The sequence below is a fragment of the Aythya ferina genome (genome assembly GCF_964211825.1).
Source record: "Aythya ferina genome assembly, chromosome: 6".
In the NCBI taxonomy this organism is placed as follows: domain Eukaryota; kingdom Metazoa; phylum Chordata; class Aves; order Anseriformes; family Anatidae; genus Aythya; species Aythya ferina.
In genome coordinates, this window is record NC_140303.1 from 7,473,645 (window position 1) to 7,485,984 (window position 12,340).

A 12,340-nucleotide genomic window follows, 5' to 3' on the forward strand; every position below is an offset into this window, starting at 1 on the left:
GAAAGTGTTTCAAACCCCCCAAATTTAGACTCAGTACAACCTCAGTTATGAGGTAACCCGATGGTCACAAGATATCTTGACAATTACCTACCATTTAATAAATCCAAGATAAATAAATAAATCTGTTCATTTTATTTATTTATTACAAAATCCAAACAAATAACAATTACAATGTTTTGTTGTTTGTTTTTTAAGTGTCATGTGGCAAAGGAAAAAAATAAAAAGTTTAATTTGCTTAATCTTAGGTCAAATGTGAAATGCGTCTGTGAAATCCGGAAGACCACTCTGAATCCGCACTTACCACGTAATCACAAATTCCATCCTATTTCATTCCCAGGGAAAACTTCAACTTAGAGTCAATAGGTTTTTCCATTTCTTCCAAATACACCTAGAATTTGCTTGGATTTGTTTTTAGCACTTTATTCAGTGGATGCGAATCTTTATTATTGTTCTTTGCTTTTTTTTTTTTTTTTTTTTTTATATCCTATCTTCATCAATGCTGTATTAGAAAATAAAATAAAATAAAATAAAATAAAATAAAATAAAATAAAATAAAATAAAATAAAATAAAATAAAATAAAATAAAATAAAATAAAATAAAATAAAATAATAAGGTAAATTCAAGTCTGGACACCTACCTGGGCAACCTGCTCTAGGGTACCTGCTTTGGCAGGGGGGTTGGACACAATGATCTTTTGAGGTCCCTTCCAACCCCTATAATTCTGTGAAAACAGTAGGAAGAATGAAAATTATACTTGAGGTTTTTCCTCTTGCCATCACATGCAGACAGTTATCTTCAGCTATAGCAAACCAACCAGGAAATGCGAGAATGGCAGTGGTCAAAACAACCTTACTTCAGCCATCTTTTGTGCAAATATTTATGTTTATGTTATGTAGTCCATGCTTACACAGTCACTGCTATTAATTTCATGGAAATTGCTCCTCATCTAATGGCATTTGGTGGTTATGATCTGAGAAGTAATCCAGACTGCCTATCATGCTTTTACAAATCCCCACCTCATTTTGCCAGAAGGGGAAATAGCAAGGTATAGGTATACTGCAAAAGCTCATGTCTTGCTCTTATTTCTGTCTTGCCAAATATCCTTGACTTTTTCTGTAGAGTTCCAAGCATGTCTTCAAACTAAACTTCACCTTAGTAATGTTCATTCTTCTTTCTCTTCTAGGGCTAGGTTTGCACTGCTTTATTCTCAGCTAGCTATTTTGATTAAAGAATCAAACTATAACAGCAGGAAAATGATTTTCTGTTTTCCTAAAACATGAAACACATTTTTGTATTTCACATAGACATGTCCTAAATATTGAAATTGGAAGACCTAGGACACAAACCACTGAAATGCTGTACCCTAATAGCAGCAACTGAAGTCAAAAGAAACTGTATTCGAGTATACCAATGACAGTGGTTTGCCTTGTTGCCGAATCTCAGCTCTCCCATTGCAGTATGAACATAATTCCACATTCTGACCATTCAGTGGTTATATGTCATAAACCAATTAATGGGGGGTGAAGAACTTGGTTATTATAGACATGAATGTCACCAGTAAATGAGTCATTTTGTTTTTCACAGTAGGATTTGAAAAGTCTGTAATGAATAAGATAATAAGAATACACATTAATAAAGGAGGATACAATTGAATAACAAATGGCTGACTAACGATCAACATTCATCTTGTTTGCTCCTTGGGGGCTTGGTTCCTGTGCAAAAAGGAGCATGCAGTCGCATCATTAAAAGCTGAATCATAATGAATATTTGCAGTGACAGAACAAAGTTTCACAAGAATCCACCTTTGCAAGTTATCTGAGTTTGCCTGAATTCAGTATATAATAATATATTTATAATATAGCTAACATAAGCTGGAAGCAGCCACAAGAAAAGCCCTTATAAAACCCACATATGCTTGGGTAGAGGCATGCTCAGTTTCCACGGGATTTGGCTTTTGAGATCTGTGTACTCTGGTCAGCACAAGGAATTACGAAAGGCATAGTTCTTTTTCCTTCTTTTTTTTTTTTTTTTTTTTTTTTTCTTTTCTCCTTTTTTTTTTTTTTTTTTCTCCCCAGACTTTTTGGTCTGGCAGTCTTTAGGAAGTACTGAGCACATGCAAAATGTGACTTCAGAAACTTACAAGTCGGGTAAATTTGAAGTGTTTCCCAAGACAGCATAAAAAATACCACCCTGACACATCCAAAATTTGAAGTAATATCTCAGGAGAAGAAATCCACCAGAGCATTTCCATTACAATACTTCAATAATTATTTAAACAAACAATTCAGAGTATCTTTCCAGCTCCCTGGAAATGTCTAAAACATTTTGGCTGTATTTTTAATGAAATCTCAGACTAGGGCAGACATCCAACAAAGGAAATAAATCCCAAAAATCAGAGTTTTATAAAGTTATAAGCAGCAGAAAATGCAATCTTACAATGAGAGTTGTCATGAAACTTTAATACGATGAGTGTTTCTGTCTACGCTACCTATAGAGCAAATTAATCTATGCTTTCGTTTTGCAGTGAAACCATGTATGTTCTATTTGTACCAAAATGAATTTTTATAGGTTTGATCTAAAGCCAAAAAAGCTACAGTAGAAAATCTATGCTTGATAAAGGAAAGAAGCAAAACAGCTAGGCTGGACTCATAGGTTGAATTAAAAATAAATAAAAGCGTAACAGAGATATAGAACTTGAAGAGTAATGTGGTCTAAGCAAAAAAGTAATATTCAAAGCATGACAGGAGCATGAGAGAAAATAAAAGGTATACCTATCAAGTTGTCCTCGTTTTTACCTTTGTCCAATCACAGAAATAAATGCAATGTTTTCAGAGCTATTGAAAAACAGAAACAGCCTCTTTGAGAGAGATCTGGAGGGGCTGGGCAAGGGTTGGAGGAAGAGGAGAAATTGGACATACACAGCAACTACATCATAGTTCAGCAACTGAAAGTTATTTCCTAAAATTGTCTGCTTTCCATATAGTCTGCATGCATAAGGAAGGTAGTTCATAACTAGTAGCTCTCTGGCTACAGCCATTAGGAAGACCACAGAGGGCTTCCTGCAGAGAACTTTTTGCACCAATTCTTCAATAAAATGTTTCACGTTTTCCTCTCCAGTGTCTGTGGACAAACTGGCCAACACATCAAGGACTCGGCTTTGACAACCTGATTGTCTTCTCCCTCCTGTTAGCTTTGTTCCACATCTGTATTTTTTTGTTTGTTTGTTTGTTTTTTCCTGGCTCTAGAGCCAAATATACAGCGAAGCACTGTCTGAGTGAAATGTTACAGGATGGCCCCTCCTCTCTCCAGGCCATCCAACATCACAAGAGATGGCCAGAATTTAATTAAGCAGATTGTTTCATTGCAATAACATTGCAAAACATACAAAAATCTCTCTCCTCTTCATTTGGTCATGGAGTTAGTAAAACTTTTGAAGTAACATTTAAAATACATTATAATATTTAAAAGTTGTACCCACTTGCACGTGCACATACAATATTCAGCAAGTAGTGCTCTGTTGAGTATGAGTGATGAACCAGATTCCTAAGAAAAAACAGAACATTAAAAAACAAATTTAGTATAAATGGCAGTGATAGGAACTTCCTTACACATTTCAGCATGTTTACAATCCAGTTTATTATCCACATACTTATTATACTTACACATTAAGCCAATGTCTGATTTGTCCAATATTAGTTGTTTTGATTTGTTTTTTTTTTTTTTTTCTTTTTTGAAAGGCACAAGGAACTATGCAATTGAGAATGCAATTCCAATACAATGTTAAACACTGAATTATTTTTATTACACAAAAATGGTCATACAAAGCTTGGCTGGAAGCCAACTTTGCTGAAATTCAGTTATTCTATTCTGAGTAAACTATAAACTGAATTCTAAACAGACCACTTCTTTTGTTTGTTTGTTTTTAAAGCAAAGAATTTACAGAATTATTCTAAGTTTAAAAATTGTGGTCAGTAGCATAATGTGATCACTACATTGTTAATTTTGACACAGGCAGAAATAAGTTATCAGATATTACTTGTTCACATCACTTATGATAAGGGTTCTTTCTGCTAAAATATTTAGAAATGAGGAATTTATTACATTCTCTCTGAGACCAATAGGTAAAATGCTACACACACACACACACACAAAAAAAAAAAAAAGTTCTGCTGGCTTTCTGTATTGGTAGAAATTCTAATTTTTGGAGCAAATGTCAGTACAGTAAGGGAGTAGATGGACTTTGCAGTTTTATGTTGAAAACTTCTCGATTTCTAAAAGTTTTCACATGATTGTGGGGAAAAAAAATAAATAAATTAGATTTCTATTCGGCTAGAAAAAAAAAAAGGGGAGGAGGTGGGCAGGTGGGAGGGAGGGATTTTTAGCCTGCTAGAAATCAGTAGCCATTAGGAAAAATAATTTATAATTTTTCAAAACCAGGGTCACTTTCCTCTTTCAAAGAATAGCGAGGGTTTTATTTTATTTTCCCAAGACCACCCTCTCAGAATTAAAGCAATGACTCACCACAGGAGATTAGCAATTATTACTGTTAAATTTATCTCTGAAAATTCATATCCCTGTCCTGATTTTAACAATTTATAGCGCTGCTACTTCATGTGGAATAACCATATAAACTGCTTCTAAATTAAGAACTCCTTCAATTATCATATTGGTATCTGCATGAGTCCAATTTAATTTAATGAGAATGGCATTCATTAAAGAGAGCTTAAGGACATGTCTGGGAATACACAGTGTGCAAAGTCCAAGTTTTACCCTAGCTCTTGTACTCAGCAAAGAGGTTCCCACTTAAACCCCATATCTCCATATCTTGTAACCCACCCTTCTACACACTTTCTGTGGAATCAGGTAATATATTTCTGGGAGCTTCAGACTGTTCTAAACATTGTTTAGGTGAATATTTAAATTTCAGGAATTTTTTAGTTTCTTCTGCAGACATAACTTCTTTAAGTTCAGTTGAAAAAGATGACATGCCAGACAAGTGTTTCCAAGTTTTGTATCTCTACCCTACTCAGCTTCCAGCAGGGCTGGAATCACAAATCCGTAGGGCTTGAATTATAATTAAATATTGAATAATTTATTTTAAAGATGTAAACCATAAGAACATTTCCTTAAGACATATATTGCTGTATGATAATGGCTGGTTTTAAACCATGAGTTCTAGGCTGTACACACCAGACAATGCTAACTCAAAAAAAAACAACCAACTAACCAAACAACAAAAAAATTTTTGCTTTTGTATTGTCCACCATATTGGAGGTGACAGATTTATACTGCTCTTTCAGACAGACCGTGTATTTCAGGAATAAATGTTAACAGCGGCTGCATAGGAAAGACTGTCCTGAAAAGACTTTTCTGATGCTTATTCCCTGAAAAATAAATTCCAGTGTCTCCTCACATGATATAGTCACTTCGATTATCAAGAAGTAATATTCCAGCAGTGACATACTCAGCCAACAAATAATTTCTCATTAATGAGTTACAACATTTATTCAAAACTGACCTCCATTCCAGTAAAAACACAATTCATTAAACAAGATATACTGTGTATATTTGGTCAAACGCAGGCTGTTGAGCAGGTAGCCCTCACTAATCACTCATGGAGGAGAGAACGGCAATCTCTTTTCATGCCCTGCCTGGGGAGTCAGGCAGTCTGGGTTCTATTCCTGGCTCAGACATTAACAAGTCACTTCATTGCTCTGTTCTTCATCCCATGTTCTTAAATGAGATAACAACATTTCTCTTATTATTTGGTCCCTTCAGAATACAAATCCTTTGTGGCAGAAGTACTGTGTATCAAAAGTGTCTAGCTCCCCTGAGGCTTGAATTTTGTTTGGGCTTTCTACATGGTTGCTTGTTTTACAACAGTGCAAATATTCGTTACTGTATCTGTATTTTTAAGGTTAAAATCTACAAAGCATAAAGTTCCTAGATACTCACTGAAGCATCTAAGTAAGAAGTAGAAGCCCATGCAAAAAAAAAAGAAGCAAAGATGACGACCAATCAAAATTTGAGGAAAAGACTCATCAACAAAATCAGGCATTGCTACTTGCTACGTGGCAGTTAAGAACATCAAAGAGGGTTGAAGTAAATCTGTGTAGATCATATTCTAGTTCTTCAGAACAACGGATTTACTATTAATCTCTGCTTTTAATTTTAAGATGTTTAAATAAAACTTTTTTTTTTTCTTTTTCCAAGTTCTGCACCTGCTAGCCCTTTGTTTCTTAGTTTGTTTAGTTTAGTTGTTTTTTCCTATTCCGCAGTGAGTTTCACTCTTCCTAACAATAGTTCTCATTCAGGAACTCCCGTTTATCCCTCCACGTTTACATATACTATAAACAGACAGAGTCAAATTCACTTGAGAACACATTCTCACAATTGTCTTTATTATTTTTTCTTCTGAGAATTTTGCTGTGCTTCATTTTGACCCCTAGACAAAATCTGCCTACCTACAATGAGTACCTGTAAAGGATTATGGACCCCCCAGATTTACCATAGAGGAATGGGAATGCTACTGGCCATTAGTGTATTTCTATTACAGATCCTGCAATAGCCTTTTGAAACATTACAATGAACATGTTAAAAGTGTTAGAATCTGCTGGGGCTAACACACCCCGGCAAGAAATATTATTAAAATCAATAGAAGTTCCAATTAAAATATTCTGTTAACCCCTTGAAGAAGGATTCATAGAAGTGTCAACAAGAACTTTTCTTACAATAGACATACGATTCCCATCAAAGGCTGAAGCAGTCAAACATTACCTGATATCTTTTCTGGGCCAGCTGTTCTCAGAAAGGGCTACCCTTGCAGTGGTGCAGCACAAAGCCACTTCTACCTTGGAAGCACTGTGGCTTTCAGGCAGGAAATGTGGCTCATGCTGCTCCCTCTGCATTGACAGAGTATTGACTCAGTTTTCTTATACAGCAAGCATGTAGGCAAGTTTTTGATTTGTATTTACACAGAGCAAAAGAAAACAGAGGCAATCCTCATTCACAATAGCAATTCTTAGGTTGCAGTTACTGACCTTTGTATATATCTCATTTGCTGTGCTCTCCTACTGATCCAGCTGCTTTTTCATCAGCACTTCCTTGACTGTACAAGGTGCCTTCATCACAAGGCCCAAGCTTCCTCTCTTTAGAAACTACAGCTTGGAGTGGGGAAGAATGGATTTAGTCCCTCTTCCACTGGAGAAAACATATGGATGCAGCTGGGTATACAGCAAGTAACTAGGGTGCACTGAAAATATCCTTAGGTATTTTGGACGCTTAAGCAAAAACACAATTAAGAAACATGCTAAGTATTGTCAGCTGAGTTACTTTTTCATATTCTGTAGGTTATCCAACAATTACATAAAAATAAGTAAAGAGAAAAATATACCATGTTTGTAAAAATGCATGTAAGTATTAAAAAAATGAATAAATAACAGTGAAATAAGTCACGCAACTTGGTCTATTCTATTTAGGAAGTTTCAAACAGTATGTAAAGATCGATTTGGCGTGCAGCACCACTCCAGACAATTAATATCACTGACATTTCTTTGCAATTTCAATTCGCCAGAGGATAAATTCACAACAACATGTGAAAGGGAAGCTGCTTTTCTTTTCTTTTTTTTTTTTTTTTTCCAATAGTATTTGAATTTAAAATTAGATTCTAAATTCTAATGAAATTTCTCAGCTTTCCTGATAAAGGGAAAGGTGTTAATTTTCAACAAGTATTATGGTTTAATGAAAAACTACAGTAACTTATATGGTTTTTAAGCTAGCAGAACATTAGAGATATTTAATTCACTGTCAGCAAAACACCATAATACAAAGTTCTGAATGAAACATATTTCCCTCCATTTTAGTCACCAGACTAGCCTGTTTCCTCTAAAGCACATTATTTATTTTGAATAAGTGTATTAATATCAAGACTTTTTGTTCAAATAGTGTATTCATAAAAGCAAAAAATAAAATAAAAACAGATACTGCTACATTCTCATACTTTCCAGTCATAAACATATTTTTTATTTTTATTTTTAATTACTATTTTTCAATATCCATGGCATCTTTTAGCAATGAAATGACACAAAGACTCAGATGAAAAGCTTACGTTGCTAATTATGTACCTTGCAACAAGGAAAACCAGAGAGTTTGACATGATAGTTTAAAAGCAATTCTATATAAATCCACTGAGTTTCATGGGGGAAATAGTTCTTCCCTTCTTATTAGCATAAACTCCATATTTACTTTGGGCAACCTCAAAAATAATTATTCAAAAATAATTTACACTGAAAGTAGCAGTATGGAATACTTTGCTCCTTTCTATGTATGAATTAAGGAAATGATAAAAAGCAGTTTAAGGGGCAAGATATATATTTGGAGAAGGGAGGGGAGAGAATGTGGAGGAGACCACAGCAGAATCTTGCCTGAGAAATTACTTGAAAAGTAAGTCTGGGGTAGGTTAACTTGGTGAGTTTAGAACTGATGCATGTCCTGAATCAAATGCAGTTGAGCTTATCACAAATTTAGCTCCAGATACAATAACAAATGCTGGAAAACTAAGAAGACACAAAACCCCAGAACGTGACTACGATAACCCATAATGGTTTACATTTCAGTAAACACAGGGAATTGTTAGTACTTCTCAAAGAGCACTGTACAACCGCAATTACAGGAAAGGGACTGGCACCAGAGGAGAATATAAATCAAAGACCGAACAAAACCTTTACATAAAAGAAAAGAAAGGAATGAATCTAGAAGCTGTCAGTGAACTCGGAGGGTGTAATGTACTGAATGAGGCAATGCCACAAGGAAACAAATGTGGAAACAGATAAGAAAAGTGATGAGAATGCAATAGGAAAAGCGTCAAAGAATGACATAACTGATGAAGTAAAACATGAAAACATGGACAACAGAATGAGACATATGTCACTTGTGAGATCATCAATGAATGCTATGGATCCTTCATGTATCAATTAGAATACATCCAAAAGCAAAGAATGTTTCCACATCTTTGCAACTGAGAATAAAAGTATTCACATGCATTTTATCCATTCGACAAAATACCTGAAAAAGTGTTCCCACATTACTTGACAATTGTAAAATCTTAACGCAAGTCTCAGCATTCAGAATAAATAAGTTAATTAAAATTAGAGATAACAAGAGGGAGAGAAATTTTAGGATCTGATTTGGGATGAAGACAGGAATCTGTTTTAGACATTATTTAAAAGTGAAGTCCTCCTTCACCTGAACTGCATCTATGCCTTGAAGAAACTACCCATCATATGATGTGTTTGCCTTTCCAGGGCTGTATGGTTACTTGGAATGAAAGCTAAACTTAATAAATAATTTATATTTCCTAAGTAATGCAAAAGACTTAAAAATAAGTTCACAAAGATCTAACAAACTTATGGAAGAACTGCATGAAACTAAGTCATTCAAATTTCACAATGACACCAAACACTCACTCTTGCTGTTGAAAGTTAAGAGGTTTGTGCAGAGACAAATGATAGATTTCTGTATCTTCCCAGAGCATCCGCAGTTCAGAGCAGCCTCCTTTTGACTTCCAACACTGCTCAGCTAAACCCAATTAGGAATCAGAAATTGTTTGCCCTCTAACCTTGGATGTTTGATTTGGTCATCAGATGCAGAGCATTGTCTAACATACACCATCGAGATCTAGCTCCTGTAAAACATAACTACTGCAACTTCCATTTCCAACAAAGGAAATATAGTGCTGATTGAATACAGAAGTCATTTAATGATCAAGCCTCTTAGGCAAAACTAGACCCTTTCTCAGTCTAAACTCTACAATAATATCAAAATTGTTGATATTATCAAAATACTTGATATCTTTTCAGAAATCTCAACTTAAATTTTTGCTTTCAGTGGTACAGAATAAGGAAGGATAAAATTGCTACTGTACAGGTAAAGATGCTAAGACTTGGCTTTGTTTTCTATTTCCAGAGCCTTTGGTGTACATATGCATGCACATAATCCTGCACAATATAGCTTCAGATTAAATCTAAAGCTTTCCTATCACATACAGTAAATACAGATAATAATTTTGGGAGCAGAAAGGCTACCATTGGGCTAAGTCAAAAAATTGGAGTAATACCAGACAATTACTATTTTCTCTAAAGCAAAGAGAGTCCCTTCAGACAAAAAAAGGAAAGTTATGAATAGTAAGTAGATGACAGCCCAGGTGAAAATCAGTGAAATAGGTAGGGTAATGAAAATAATATTTAAAATGTGTGATTCAAATACAACGGCAAATTATTTCATGTTGCAGAAAACATGTTTTCCATTATTATTGTTGTATACATTTAGCATAAAAATAGTAGTCTGAACCGAATTCAGTATTTTTACTTAGTGCCTAGGAACTGCCTTGAAATTTTCTTGACAACAGCTATACCAATGATGTACACTCAAATTAGCACAACTTTCATACCGTGACTGTCAGCCCTGCAAACACCACAGGATGTGAACTTGAAGCTGTGTGTGGTCTTACTTGTTTTGGCAGTAGTAAAAATACTGAAGATACAAGGCTTTTTTTGTATAGTTACACCTGTGCATTCCCAGTGTGTTCTGATTATCCCTTGACTTGCAAACACTATAAAATAACAACACCAAAACAAAACAAAATCAATCAAACAAACAAACAAAAAAAATTATCTAAATTTTAGCATTAGAAATACACTGGTTCAAAAAAGCACATTTGTTCCACCACCAAGATTACCTTTAACATATATTATATACGCTGGTCCTCTATGGATGAAACCAGGGAGAAGCCACACCACAGGCACAGGTATGCCTTTACTCTTTTGAACAGAATCAAGTGAAGAGGGCGTAACAGATAAATTGGAAGGACTGACATGTTAGGTTAATTAAGTCTTTTTAAAGTATAATTACTCTTATTCTGTTGTCTTCCAGGGATGTGGGAAGAAGTCCTAGCATTAGATCACTGGAGGATACATAAATAACATAAATAACCCCACTGATTTACACCAGCAGATGATCTATCATAAAAATGTATTTATTCAAAAGACACATATGTAGAGTCTTCACTAATGATTGGAAAACAAAACAAGTAGTATTTTACCACTTTTATCATCATTTATAGTAGAAAATAAATATATTCTATAGCATCTAAGGGAACATGTGATACTGCTGTACAGAAAAATAAAGTTAAAATTGAAAAATATTAGTCAAGATTTATAGTAAGGTAAAGTTTGTTTTGTTTTGTTTTTTAAAGAAGTGCTTGAAAGCATCACATACATAGTCTCATTTAAATGTCACAGTACATTGCTAAATGTGTAAACAACCAATGCAATGGGAAAGCTACTGGATAACAGTACATATATTTAAAAAAAAAAAAAAAAAAAAAAAAAAAAAAAAAAGACTAATATTCTTATATTTACCCCCCACCATACTTCAATATATTTCTGAAATGAACTAAGAAAAAAACATTTTATAATTTCAAACTGTATCAGGCACAGACATAATTGTGTCTCTGGATTTTATATGTACCATAAGCAAAATCCATTATCACAGAATCACAGAATCACAGAATTTTCTAGGTTGGAAGAGACCTCAAGATCATCGAGTCCAACCTCTGACCTAACGCTAACAGTCCCCACTAAACCATTTCCCTAAGCTCTACATCTAAACGTCTTTTGAAGACTTCCAGGGACGGTGACTCCACCACTTCCCTGGGCAGCCTGTTCCAGTGCCTCACAACCCTTTCAGTGAAGAAGTTCTTCCTAACATCTAACCTAAAACTCCCCTGGCTCAACTTAAGCCCATTCCCCCTCGTCCTGTCACCTAAAATTATGAAATAAAATGCCAAGATTACCAAAGAAATACATGAGAAATCAAATTCCAAGGATACCACCAGCAGTTTTAGAAGTTTTCCTGTTCTTTTTCTGAGCAATAATAATTATTATTTTTATAACTAGCTTTGATCATTGTAAGAGATAAGATATAAAACATATATTTACATATAGCATCTCTATTCTGAAAGTCCCATGGGGCTCAAAAATGTGTTTTATTAAGTCATAGTCAAGTGTATCATTGTGCAAACTTGCCAGTGCTTTACTTCTTGCTGCACAAAACAATAGTCTGGCAGAACTGTGTGCTGGAGACTTGTAAAACATAGATCTTGTTATCTATCTATTTTCAGAAACACTTATCAAGAGCTTATATGACTTTTTTTTTTTCTTTTCCAGAAAGAATAAGTACATCTTGCTACCTAAATAGATTTAGTCTTTTTTGATTTCATTACAATTAGAAAGGAAATTTATTTCCTTACAATCTGTGCAGTTAATGGCATTGTCCTTATGG

At 34.5% G+C, this 12,340-nt stretch overlaps 1 long non-coding RNA gene across 1 annotated transcript in view; it reads right to left on the minus strand.

Annotated features, from left to right (window-relative positions):
* Positions 1–458: 458 nt before the first annotated feature.
* LOC311438501 overlaps positions 459–12,340 on the minus strand; it is a 125,895-nt gene continuing 114,013 nt past the window's right edge. Inside the window, exons 4-6 of the long non-coding RNA XR_014694142.1 lie at positions 3,480–3,544; positions 639–722; positions 459–499 (exon numbers count right to left, since the gene is read on the minus strand). This is a non-coding gene — a long non-coding RNA (uncharacterized lncRNA). The remainder of the gene's footprint in view (positions 500–638; positions 723–3,479; positions 3,545–12,340) is intronic.